General features: G+C 41.0%; 1 pseudogene; it reads left to right on the forward strand.

The window, feature by feature from the left end:
- The first annotated feature begins 6,230 nt into the window (after positions 1 to 6,230).
- On the forward strand, positions 6,231 to 6,533 carry LOC102837608 (annotated as a pseudogene).
- Positions 6,534 to 9,012: the final 2,479 nt, after the last annotated feature.

Genomic DNA, 9,012 nt, shown 5'->3' on the forward strand with positions numbered 1-9,012 from the left:
TACTCCTTGGTCTTGAATCAGGTTGTCAACTAGCCCTGGGATGAGATAAGACACCCCCCCCACCCCCCTCCCAGGAAGGTGAGCAAAAATAATGCTCTACTTTGTTTTTAGTCGTTTTCTACATCTGAGATTCCAGGGCCTGCTTCTTCATTCAGCCTTTATCAGCACCAAAGACTTTATGAAGATCCTGCAGAAACACACGGCCTGCCCCCCCACCCCCGCCTCCAATGAGGGGTGACCCCATGGCTGGAGAACCAACCCCTTCCATGGGAATGCAGAGCTTAAAGTGTATACTTCATATGTGTGGGTGCGGGTGGTGTGGCTTATACCTTCTGCCCACTCCCCATCTGCCCTGGGCATTTTTGGTGGTGTTTAATTTTAGGTTTACAACAGAGAGGAGTTAATTTATCAACAGCTTAAAACTGTTGCCAGTTTTTCTCATACTTTTAAAAAATTGCAATCATTTCTAGCTGTCTTCTTCCTTACCCCTCCTCCCAACCTGCCAATCATTCTTTCTTGCCTCTGTACCCTGGAGTGTTCTGTATCCCCACTTTTTCAGGTGTATGAGGCGGAGAGCCTGGACAGCTTCCCTTATCCATCATTGTTCACCCCACTTGAAAATTAAAACTAGGAAACTTGGCTTAAACGATCTCACCTTTGGGAACCACAGTTCCTGGCTGCCTTTCTCCTGTGTATGTGTAAATTCCTTAATAAATATTGCAGGGAAGGACTGTTTGATGACTCTTACTGTGTCACTCTTGGAGGAGGGTAAGGTGACCACAAGTTGTTTTCCTTTGAAAGGGCAGTTCCTTCAATTCCTGTACTTAAGGGGGAAAAAATTCCTGTACTGGGGACATATGCCAGGCCCAGGTTCAGTGATTCAGAAAGGGGGTATCCCTCAGTGGTGGCTAGCTAGAGTTGTAAGTGGTGCATGAACAGAGAGAGAGAGAGCTGCAAGAGCACAGAGCATTTAGGGAAGCAAAAGCATTTCAGTGTTTCTAAGGTATGACGTGAGGGTTTATGAGAGGTGACACTGAGGAGGGAGATCATGGAGGAGGTTCCTGTATGCTTAAAAGTGCTGTAAACAGAGTGACAGATTCCAGTTTTAAGCAGTACACCCTTTCAATGCTGTAAAGAATGTGCTTTAGGGAACAAGACTAGAGTTAAGCTACAAGAGAGATGTCCAGAGCCGAACTAGGTTCATGGTAATAAATTTAGGAGAGAATCAAGCAGTTCACGAACTGTTTATGAGATGTCGAAGGTTAAATATGCTGGGAAAAGATTGTTACGTCACTTCTTGTATGAAGGGACTTCAAAAAGTTCATGGAAAATTTTAACTAAAAGATACAAATGAAAACATATAAGCTTTAGGTGGGGCATTCCCACTAGACAGGACAAGCAGACCATCCTGGAACAGTTCGAGTGACAGAAGATACATCTTCAAAGAAAGATCATCAGGAAAACCCCAAAACAAAAATGGCAGTATGATTGGCTACTATAAGAATAAGCAAGTTGTTCACCAGGAAGCCATCAGGGTAAGCTATCAGGTCTCTTCAGGACAACCCCTCCCCCACAAGACTGAAACTCAAAGGGAACACATAAGCAGGCATGCAAGCTTGCTGGTGACCACGTTGGTCTACTGGTGAGTGGAAGAGAGAGAAAGGCAGCAGCAATGAAGAAATGGGCTGAGTTCAACCACATACCATAGACTCTGGTGACCTGGAGATGAGAGAGAGAAGGGCTGATTGGTCCAAAGTGTGGTGAGACCTGGGAACACCTGAACCCATGGACAAGAACATAGCAGCAGAGGGCTAGAGCTGAGAGTAAAGCATTCAGCTGATATGAAGTGAGGGGAGATGCACAAGAACACCCTAACTTGTAGGTAATACCCATTTGACCTAGCTTCGATGGCTTGATAATCAGAACTCGAATAGAAGAAGACAGAAGTTTTTTGAAAAAGGAAACAAGGGTAAATTACTACAATTTGATTAACTTGACCTATGTTCATGGAGGTGGTTATTGTTAAGTGCCGTCAAGTCGGTTCCGACCCATAGTGAGCCTGAACAGGGTTTCCAAGGCTATGAATCTTTACAGGAGCAGAATGCCTCATCTTTCTCCCGTGGAACAGCTGGTAGTTTTGAACTGCTGACTTTTCGATTCAAAGCCCGATTCGTAACCACTGCGCTACCAGAGCTCCTTCATGGAGGTAGTAGCTCAAAATACCAATAGAGAGGGAAGGAGTCCTCACATCAAGTATCAATGCTATCCCCTCTGTATACAGGGTAGATAGAGATGGGCAACTTAGATGACGTTGTTATTAAGTGCCATCAAATTGATTCCGACCCATAGTGACCCTGTATAGGATTTCCAAGAAGCAGCTGGTGAGCTTGAACCGCCAACCTTGCAAACTTAGACATTGGCTACCTAAAATGAGGGGGTGATAAAGGCACAAAGTGACTGCCTTACAAGGTTTCAAGAGGGAGTTTTGAGTATGTGGGGGAAGATAGAGTCCCCACTGAATAGTTTTCATCTTGTCTAGATGGGTTTGGTAAAAAGAGATGGGGATAAGATTCTTATGATTCAATAGTAATTGTTATCATGACTAATTTCGACTGTCACAATTGTAAAGGTAGAAGTTTTGTAACAAACACAGGGGAGTAGTTAATATCGCAGTCCAGAAACAGAGGATCCTAGGACCATCAAAGGAGAAGAACACAAGTGGAATGCTAGACTTTATCCAGAGAATCAGTGACACCAGAGATGGATGGAGGCAGAGATGAGGGCATGGAGAGATGGAGCAGCTGAGGACTCTAGATATATGGAAAAAGAGGGACTGAGAGATGGCAGCCAGGAGGCAGGCTTGCAGAATGTGCCCTTTGGTAGTGTAAATTATTATATATGCCTGAGTTTTTTGGGTTTTTGTTTTTAAAGAGCTAAAATAAATAGAAATACTGTTAACTGATGGTACATGGGGGGGATTATAATCATTGTAATGAAACAATTTGATTTGTTGAAGGTAAAACTGATGATCTGCCCCGTAAACTTTCGCTCAATTCATGATAAAAACTTTAAAATGTATATATATAAGCTTTGTTTCTTAGCATAAGCTCCCTCAAGGGCAAGACACTGTAGTGATGATACCAGCCACTTTAGTCCAGTGCTAAAAAACTGGACTTTAGGGTCCTGGAATTTAGCCATATCAATGCCATCTTTTTTTATATTTTATTAACTGAAGAAAAATGGGTGTCCTTTAAAGATTTTTTGAGATTGGAAAACAGAAGTCCGACTGTAAGGTGGATGCCAGTGATTTCCCATGGAAGTTTTTGCAAAATCGCCCTTGTTTGATGAGAGGGATGAGCAGGAGCCTTGTCCTGGTGGAGAAGGCCTCTCTGGTGAAGCTCGCTTGGATGTTTTTCTGTAAAGCTTTGGCTAACTCTCAAAACACTCTCATAAAAAGCAAGCACATTTGTTCTTTGGCTCTCCAGAAAGTCAACAAGCAAGATACCTTGAGCATCCCAAAAAACTTGCCATGACCTTTGCTCCTGACTGGTCTGCTTTTGCTTTAACTGGACCACTTCCACCTCTTGGGAGTCATTGCTTTGACTGTGCTTTGTCTTCAGGATTGTACTGTGAAAGCCGTGTTTCATCTCCTGTTAAAATTCTTCAGAGAAGTACTTCAGGACGTTCCTTTAGTGAAGGTCTTGCCAAAGCATTTAAAACTAAAGAATGGAAAAGAAGATAAATATTAACAAAAAGACAAATATGAACACAATAGACTTTTTAAGACAAAGCATTATTAGAAACGCTTTCTTTATATAATAAAGGGTTTAATTCACAGGGAAAATAAAACAATTCTAAACCAGTATGCATTTTTTTCTAAAAGCCCAAAGTAAATAAAGCAAATATTGATAGAACGTATGGGGAAAAGAGACAACCCATCATGATAATGGAAGATTTCAACACACTGCCTTCAGATAGTGATATGTCAAGAAAACAAAAAAGATTCTTAGAGATTTGTGAGATAACACAGTAACAAACTTGATTTATTAGAATAAAATAGAATTCTCACCAGAATATATATATTTTCAAGTACACATGGAACATTAATAAAAATTGACTCCTGTACTACAAGAAGCTTTGGTAGTGTAGTGGTTATGAATCAGGCTGCGAACCTCAAGGTCAGCAGTTCGAAACTACCAGGTGTTCCATGGGAGAAAGATGAGGCTTTCTGCTCCCGTAAAGATTTGCATCCTCAGAAACCTTGTAAAGGGTCACTATGAGTTGGAACCGACTCCACGGTTGTTGTTGTTGTTGTTAAGTGCCATCGAGTCGGGTCCGACCCATAGCGACCCTGTACAGGGTTTCCAAGGGTGTAAATCTTTACGGGAGTAGAAAGCCTCATCTTTCTCCCGCGGAGCGGCTGGTAGTTTCGAACCGCTGACCTTAAGGTTCGCAGCCCGATTCGTAACCACTACGCTACACAACAACAACTACAAGTATCTACAGATTTCAAAGATTTGGTATCAAAATGTGGGATTCTGTACCCACACATAATTAAGCTAGAAACTAATCATTGAGATAAAAGAAAATCTCTGCATTTGGTAACATTCTGGTAAGTAATACCAGAGTCCAAGAAGAAGCCATGTTGGGGAAAAAGGACTAAATAATCTACATATCAAAGAGTCCTGGAGTGGCGCTGTTGTGTAAGCACTGAACTGCTAACCACAAAGCCAGTGGGTCAAAACCACCAGCTGCTCCTTGGTCACTATGAACCAGAACCAACTCAACACTTAATAAAAACAACAACACATATTGTGGGATGTGGTGGAAGTGTCAAGCCGTTAATGCTTATATGAGAAGAAAGACAATGAGTAACTCATTGTCTTTCTTCTCATAAAAGTAAAAAAAATAATTTTGAAAAGTTATGCATCAATGAACTAGAAAATAAAAACAGTGAAAATACATAGAAGATAAATAAATCTAAATTTTAATTTTAAAAAGATTCATCTAATAGACAAATATCTAGAAAGAGTAATCAAGAAAGAGTTCTGTTTCTGGCAAATACCTGGAATGATTCTCTGACAGTAACTAATTCCAGATTAAAAATTTAAACTCTGTTCAAATGAATCCAGGAGCTGGCAAGATAGAAGGAATACTCAAGCCAAGAACAGTGAAGGCAAAATCCCAGGAGATAATTGGAACACTGAAAACTGCTTTTAATGAGGGTGTTTGCCAAACTGGATAAGTATAAGTAGGTTTTTTAAGTCCCATGGGTTTGGACATGGTTCAGGGCCTGCTCAAGTGAGTAGCCTAATAGGAGACCACCTCATAAAACTTTACCACAGTGAACCGTTATTGCCCTGTTAAAAGGAAGTAGAAATAAACCCTCCCAGGCAGCAAGAAAATTACAATCTCAAACCTTGGTGCTGAATGGAAAGAAAAAATGAAACAATCTTCCCTGAATATTTGTAAATCCAAGAAAGCCCTTACATGCGTTGTTATTGTCATCAAGTTGGTTCCGACTCATAGTCACCCTGTAGCTAGGGTTTCTGAGGAGAAGCTGGAGGATTTGAACTGCCGACCTTGTGATTCAAACTGACCTTGTGGTCTAGTGCTTATTCTACTGCGCCACACCAGAACTCCATGAGTTTAGCACTCAGAAATCACACATCCTAAAGAAATGTACATTTTTTTCAGATAATGAGATCTGAAAAATCTCAGGATAAGAATTTAACTCCTGGTGTGGTACTTTAAGATCAGCACTGGGCTTCGAACCACAAGGTTGATAGTTTAAACCCACCAGCCACTCTTCAGAAACCCTATACAGGGTCACTATGAGTCGGAAATGACTTGATGGCATTTAACAACAGCAGTCCTGAACTAGAACTGTTCTCAGGTGCCTGATAAAATCAGATGCAAATCTTACTTTGCTTTCATTTCAGGCTCCAAAGAATTTTCACAGATAAAATTACCAGGAAAATGATGACATTAAAAAGATAACTAAAAGCTAACAAAAATTACTAATCCAATAAATAAATTGTCATGAATGTAATCTATGACAACAGAATTTGAAAAATGTTTCAGATATTAGAATTATGACATGTAGAACGTAAGTATATGTTATTATATTCGAATAAATAAAAGAAGTTTGAAAATTTAAGCAAAGAGAGGGAAATTTTTTTAAAAAAGAAATCTCAAAAATGTGAGGGAAAGGGCGCAGGGTTTGAAACATGGTGGACGATGTGAACCAGCAACAAACTACCAACACAGTAGAGGAGCCTCTGGATCTTATCCGGCTCAGCCTGGATGAGCGCATTTATGTGAAAATGCGAAATGACCAAGAGCTTCGAGGAAGGTTACATGCTTATGATCAACATTTAATATTGGGAGATGTGGAAGAAACTGTGACTACTATAGAAATTGATGAAGAAACATATGAAGAGATATATAAATCAACAAAACGGAACATTCCGATGCTCTTTGTTCGGGGAGATGGGGTTATGTTGGTTGCCCCTCCACTGAGAGTTGGCTGAAACATTGAATGTGTCCTGTGTGGAAATGAAGAGACTTTATACAACTGCTTCTTTAAGACAGAATATATTCAAAAGAGAAACTTGTGTAAAATTAGATAATCAGAAATGACCAAGGATTCTTCCACTCTTGAAATGAGTTGATTTGCAAGCTCACAGGTTAAGTGACAGTTTTCTTTTTCTCCAGCCCTTCCAATAAGTATAATCACAAAATTTAAAAAAAAGAAAAGAAAGCTCAAAAATGAAAAGGATGATAGTTGAAATTACAAGTCAATAGTTGGGTTTTAACAATATGTTAGATATAGTTGAAGATAGAATTTATGAATTAAGTGATGGTTCCATTCCCTGCCCACCTCCTACACACACACACACACACACACACACACACACACACACCAGAATGTAGCCAAAAGAGACAGATGGAGAGGTTAGGGATATGGATGAAAGGGTAAGGAACTGTTAAGACCCTAATTGGAGTTCCAGAAGGAAAGGAAAGAGTATAGACAAATATAATACGAGGGTAAGTAAAAACATTTTGCTACTGGGATTCCAGTTCACACAAGCATGGGTTATTCCAAATAAAATGGGTTTAAACATGTCTTTGCAATCAGTGGATGGTTGCATACAGGTTCTCTCGGTAATACAGTTGTCTTAGTCTTGTTAAGGATCCTTTCCAAAAAGATCCAATCAGAACAGTGGCTTCTGAGAGGATCTGCTGGACCAGTTAAATCCAAGGCAGAGACATTAGCTCAAGGTTATGTTGAGTGTTGTGGGGGACTCCAAAGGTCTAATTATGGTATTGGAGAAGAATATTAAAAGTCCCGTTTGTTCCAGAAGAACAAACATCTGTCGGAGGAGGTGCAGCCAAAATGATCCTTAGAAGCAATGATGAGGAGACTTCATCTCATATTTCAGATATGTTATCAGGAGGGACCAGTCCCTGGAGAAAGACATCATCCTAGGTAAAGTGTAAAAGAGTAAGCCCTCCAAAGAGCTGGATCGGCACAGTGACAGCAACAATGGGCTCAAACGTAACAATTGTGAGGGTAGTGCAGGACAAGGAAGTGTTTCATTCTGATTTGCATAGGGTCGCTATGAGTCGGAACTGACTCAATGGCACCTAACAACACCAAAGGGATAATCTTGATAGATTTTCTCCAAGGACACAGGACAATTACGGGGCTTATAAAAAAGTTTTAAGAAAATTGAAAACTGCATTGGTGAGAAAAGGGCCAAAAATGTTGCACCAAAAATATTTTTTCCACCTTGAAAATATATCTGCTCATTATTTGAGCATGGCAATTTGGGAGGGAGAGTCTATCCTGATAATAAACATGTCAAAAGCAGTTTGTTCTCTACTAGGCGAGTGTCTTATGATTTATGAAGCACATCTATCATATTTTGGTGGTTTGGAAAGCTCAAGTGAAGTGAAGCTCACAATGACAGGAATCTCTGTTCTCAACCCTGATGATTCAGTAGATCAGTCCATGGATGGAGACGTCTATGAACTCTGGTAGAAGAACCACAAAGAAAGCAACTATGATTTTCAAAGCTATGCCCTCTCTGGGCTCTGATGGGGATGGAACCCCTGATCATAAGACCTCAGGTACCATGGGACCAGAGCTGCCCATCATGAACTAGCTGATGATCTGGCTGACCCTTATCCTTGGAGGACTCCCAATGTTAGTATCTTTTCTCTAAGGCGGATCAGATTCATGAAGTTTCTTTATATCTGTTTTTCAGAGAGTATCAGCCTGGATAGGAACATTCTGGAAAGAAGGTTGAGAGTCTCAAATTCAGTGTGTAAATTTACGTTTATCTTCACCCCACCCTCTCCTATATTTTCAGCATAGTACCCAGCCCTCAAGGAGTCCTGGTGTGGCACTGGAGGATAAGCACTGGACCGCAGCGTCAGTTTGAACTCCAAGGTCGGCGGTTCAAACTCACCAATCGCTCCTTGAAAACCCTATACAGAGTCGCTATGAGTCAGAACCTACTCACCAGGACTAAACAACAATAACCCGGCCCTCAACTGGGCCTAGTGTCCCTCAGTTCAGAGACCCCTATGTTTCATCCTCCCTTGAGACTACTTCCCCTGGTTCCTTCAGTAGAGAGTAGCATAGGGATGTTGAGAATTTAACTGCTTTTTACACAAATTTGCAACCAGCGTTCTATTTTTAGGAGCTCTGGTAATGTAGTGGGTTATAATTGAACTGTTAACCACAAAGTCAGTAGTTCAAATCTACCAGTCGCTCAGGGGGAGAAAAATGAGGCTTTCTGCTCCCACAAAGACTTACAACCTCAGACACCCTATACATGGTCGCTGTGAGTTGGAACCAACTGGATGGGGCTTAACCACCACCATTACCTCTGCCGCTCTACTTTCAGCCTTTCTCTAGTTACAAAGGAGCTTTGGTAGCGTAGTGGTTACGAATTGGGCTGCGAACCGCAAGGTCAGCAGTTCGAAACTACCAGCTGTTCC

Source organism: Chrysochloris asiatica, unplaced genomic scaffold (genome assembly GCF_000296735.1).
Source record: "Chrysochloris asiatica unplaced genomic scaffold, ChrAsi1.0 scaffold00106, whole genome shotgun sequence".
Classification (NCBI taxonomy): domain Eukaryota; kingdom Metazoa; phylum Chordata; class Mammalia; order Afrosoricida; family Chrysochloridae; genus Chrysochloris; species Chrysochloris asiatica.